Raw genomic sequence first — 5,184 nt, forward strand, 5'->3', positions numbered from 1 at the left:
GTAGTGGAGTTGTCCGTTAGGGATGAAGGAGGGAAAGTTGAGAGAATGCGGTCTAGAGAAAGGGACAATATTGTTTGTTTCTCGAGAAAAAAAAATAGTATGAGTGAATTTTTTTTTTTAATTTTTAAAAGTAATATTTAACATTGTAAATATAAATTTAATAAATCTGTATTTGCAGAATTCACTACATTAAAATATTTATTTACTTTTATTTTTAATTATTATTTATTTGTGAGACTCAATGTATTAAAAATATTATTTTAAATTAGTATTGCTTAAACTAATTAGGAAGTTTTAAATAGAATTTAATTAGAAAGTTAAAAAAAAAAAATTTGCATGGGTTTCGAAAGAGGAGTAATTATACAATACAATAATTAATGATAAACCAATAGAGAGTAAGAAATAATAACCAATTTTAGAAAAATTTAACAAGCAAGTCACTTTAAAATCTTGATCAAATAGATCTATTCAAAGCTTAACTTATGATTTGAAATATTAAATGAAAAATTTTATCTTGTTTTTAGATGTGAGAGAGTTTGAAATATAAAATTTAAATTTGATAAAAGTATATATTTTACTCAATTAATTAAAATCATAAATAGATATTAGGCTTATAAATGTGAATTTCATATTATTTAAGTATAAAATTAAAATAATTTATAAAATAATGTTATTTTAAATTAATTTTAAAAAATTTTAATAAATAAAATAATATTATTTTAAATTAATAATTTATCAATAATTTATACTAAAATTAAATTAAAAAATTCCTTTTATTTAAAATGTTAGTATCAAAACATGGCATAAGAGAATTTATGAGAATAGACAATGTAAAACACAGTGTGGCCGCGTGCGCTGTGAACGAAAAGAATAATTTAGTATTTATAATTATTTTTTCGTGAATTTATTGTGGAGTAGCTAGGCTTATATCGAATTATATTAAAATTTTATTTATTTATTTATTTTGTGTGGGTGATCGTAATAATGATCACGTCAACCATTGAAGTGCTTTAAACCATTTGCATTAATGAAAATAATCTCATTTTTTAATTTGTGTGGGTGATCGCAATAAAGGCCATGTCGGCCATTTAAAGCTGTTGAAGTACTTTAAACCTTTTACATTAATGAAAATAATTTCGAAATACCATTTTAATAGAAATTAAACCACGATTCGTTAAATATTAAATCGCAAAACCACAAAATAAAAATATAATTTTCCATTCTTTTTGTCAATAGTTCTGCATAATAATTTTTCAGCTCCAAACACTTTATTTGTATTTAATAAGGCATTATCGAAGATGTTAGGTACATTATTTGTTCCACTCTGCTCAGCCTAAACTACAACACAGTCACACACCAATATGATCAGTCTTTTTTTTTTTTTGCTTGTTTATCAGTTTATCACGTATTTAAGGCATAAAATTTATAGTAAAATTTATTTATTTAATAAATAAATTTTATATATTTATATATTAAATTTATAATAAATTGAGTCTGAACAAAAATTTTTCCTTTTCTTATATACCCTACGAAATTAGTGCCAAACATTAAATAAACAACAAACACAGGACATAGAGGTCTATATATTTATGAGGACACACAAGAAATGGAGAAATTAGTACATAGCTTCTATTTCTCTTATTATCTTTTATTTGCAATGGAATTTGGAAGTGTTCTTCAGTTTCTTGAAAACAAGACCATTTTAGTCACTGGTGTAACTGGGTTTCTTGCTAAGAGTACAAATCCTTTCTCTCTCAATTGAAAGTTGAACATATGGTTTCCCTACTTTGATGATAATATATATATTAATTTGGTTTCTCTAAATATTTCAGTTTTTGTGGAGAAGATACTAAGGGTTCAACCAAATGTGAAGAAACTTTATCTTCTTTTAAGAGCTGCAGATGCTACTTCTGCAAGTCATCGCTTCCAAAATGAGGTAATTTTTCTATCTTTCCCTTTATTTATTATCATGTTTCCTCTTTTATTTAGCTCCTATTCAATATATGCAGGTGATAGGGAAGGACTTGTTCAGAGTTGCTAAGGAGAAATGGGATGCAAATCTAAACTCTATCATAGCCAAAAAGATTAGTATTGTTCCTGGTGATGTTCGTTATGAAGACTTGGGAATTAAAGACTCTTCCTTGAAAGAAGAGATGAAGATCGAATTGGATATTGTACTGAATTTTGCTGCCACCACCAAATTTGATGAAAGGTGACCAACAACTCAAATCATTTCTTCTTCTTTTTTCTTTCCTTTTTTTTGGTTATGCACATCCTTTCCTTTCGTTCTTCTTCAACAAACAATACAACTAATGCAGGACATTAAATTGGCCTAACTATTCGGTAATTAATGCAAGAAATAGCTATCTTATATTATTTTTTTCATTCTCCAATATTATATTTTCTGATTTATTTGGCTCTAATTGAAATTAAAACTTAAAATTTCACAACCTTGAAAATGACTCTAACATCACCCAATTAAAACTCATTTATAATATATTTTCTTCTTATATTATATGTATCTAGCTAGTTTTAACATTTTATGTGCTGATATGATGTCGCATTTGGCACTAATACAATTGGAGCTAAGAATGTTTTGTGCTTTGCCAAAAATTGCCTAAAATTAAAGTTACTTGTCCACATTTCTACTGGTTAGTATTTATGAATTTTAACTAATTTCGTTTCTATTTTTATTTTTAATTTTTGGATACAGTAGCATATAAATAAGCCACTACTTGTATCCACACATTAACAAAATTAAGAGGGCATGTATTTAATTTTCAGCTTATGTGTGTGGAGATAGCTCAGGGCTGATACCAGAAAGCCCCTACTGCTTGGGTCAGACACTTAATGGTGTCTCCAAATTAGATATTGAAGAAGAGAAGAAACTAATTGATGAAAAAATAAATGAACTCCAAGCTGAAGGAGCTCCAGAAACAATGGTTAAAAGGGCCATGAAAGATATGGGAAACAAAAGGTAAGTAATTAAAGTAGTTTAATTGAGTAATATACTTTAATTGAGTGTGTATAAAGAAGAAAGATACTGAATATATAGCTTTGATTTCAAACATTTTACTAGAGCAAAGACCTTTGGATGGCCAAACACATACGTATTTACCAAGGCTATGGGAGAAATGCTTGTAGGACACTTAAAAGAAAATGTGCCTGCGGCGATCATACGTCCCACCATGATTACTGCTACTTGCAAGGAACCTTTTCCTGGTTGGATTGAAGGTGCAAGGTGAATAATCCAAATCTTTATTCTTTTTTTATTTGTTTTTAATCTACAAGAAAGATTAATTTTAATCTATGATTGGATTGAAATGCTTGGTCACTGCTTGAAATCTATGATGGGTTTTCAATTTCCAGAGACACAGTATGATCAAATGATAATATATGATATTTGTTTGTGGTTACAGCACTGTGGATGCACTGACTCTTGCTTATGGTAAAGGAAAATTGTCATTCTTTGCTGTTGATAGTGCAGCAATCGCTGATGTGGTGAGCAAAGACATTTATAATTTTTAATCAAATCTCATCAATTTATTTTGAATTCAAGATTAAAATTTCACAAATTATTATGCAGTCTTTCCTTACTTGGAATAATTAATAAAAGTTTTCCGAGATTTATGCATGCAGATACCAGGTGACATAGTGGTGAATGCTATAATTTTAGCTATGGTGGCTCATGCAAATCAACCTTGTAATGATATTATTTATCATGTGGGATCACCAGCAAGAAATCCTATAAGATGTTCTGATATCGAAGATTACCGCATTCGTTACTTCACAAACAAACCATGGATCGGCAAGAATGGAAAGCCAGTCAAGGTTGTTAGTAAAATTACCATATTCAATAGCATCGCTAAATTTCACAGATTTATAAGGATTCGCTACTTGCCATTGTTAAAGGTTTGTCATAAACACTTCCATCTAATTATATTTAAATTTCATTATTTATACTCATTTTTCTTTTATTCCAGTGAAGGCTCAAACTCGAGATTCTATAACTAAGTTTAAGCACCGTCTAAATTAAGTTTGTTTTAAACTTATTTTTATCGAAAAAAGAAAAAAAAAATAATTTCAAGAAAAAATTTTCAACTATTGAATTGACTCAAACTTGATCAAATTAAAATTAAACTGAAATTAAAATTAGAATTGAAACCTTACAGTTGGATTTAAGACCCTGAATTCAACGGATCAAAATTGGCCCATGACTAAAACCACTTGCAACTCTAATAATACTAAATTAAAATTCATTAGTTAGTATCGGTGATACATTAGCAAAGAGATGAAGAGATTTTACAATTTTGCATTATATATGGTTTAACACATCACATATGCAGGTACTAAAAGTGGCAAACGCAATATCCTGCCAACGTTTACAGGGCACATATACCAGACTGAATTAAACATGTAGTGCGATTAGTTGAAATGCACCAGCCATACCTGTTCTTCCTTGGAAAGTAAGTTGGTATTCAAAACCTATTTGCTATTGTGGTTCAAATCTGTTTTTTAGAAAAAATATCTCTTAAAATTAATTTTAACAATTTCTAACCAATATATTTGTGATTATACTTTTTCAATAGCTGTTAAAACAATAAAACTTTATATTTTATATATTTTGCTTATTTTTATCTCGCATTTGACATTTGCAGTTTTGACGACTCTTAGAAAAATTACGAATAGCAGCTGAAAAAAATTGTGTGGAGACGGAGATATTTCTCGTAGATCCTAAATTCATCCATTGGGATGACTATTTCTTAAATATAAATTTTCCTGGAGTTGCGAAATATGTTTTCTAACTAGCTATAATTAAAATGGCAATTATGTGTATTGATATTTTGCAATTCGTATTTTTTTTTTTCATTAATAAAGGATTGCATGATCCTTATTTAGGCCTAGTGTTTTTTTTTTTTTTTTTTTTTTTTTTTTTTTTTTTCCTTTATAAGCAAGGAATTTTATTGAAAATAAATCAGAAAAAAGAACAAAAGAAGAGATGAGCTCCATACTATACCCATTCCAACAGGCACAAATACAGTATACAGAGATACTGTTGAAATTCAAAAATTTATGAAAAAAACTACAAAATCTCTTTATGATACAACCCTTTCTTAGCCAAAGAGTCAACTACAAAGTTGGCTTCTCTTAGAACAAGATGCCTGGACAACACGGATTGAGGAA

At 28.3% G+C, this 5,184-nt stretch overlaps 1 pseudogene; it reads left to right on the forward strand.

Annotated features, from left to right (window-relative positions):
- Positions 1-1,651: 1,651 nt before the first annotated feature.
- Positions 1,652-4,805, forward strand: LOC110645672 (fatty acyl-CoA reductase 3-like; annotated as a pseudogene).
- The last annotated feature ends 379 nt before the right edge of the window (positions 4,806-5,184 follow it).

This window comes from Hevea brasiliensis, unplaced genomic scaffold (assembly GCF_030052815.1).
Source record: "Hevea brasiliensis isolate MT/VB/25A 57/8 unplaced genomic scaffold, ASM3005281v1 Scaf602, whole genome shotgun sequence".
Taxonomy (NCBI): Eukaryota; Viridiplantae; Streptophyta; class Magnoliopsida; order Malpighiales; family Euphorbiaceae; genus Hevea; species Hevea brasiliensis.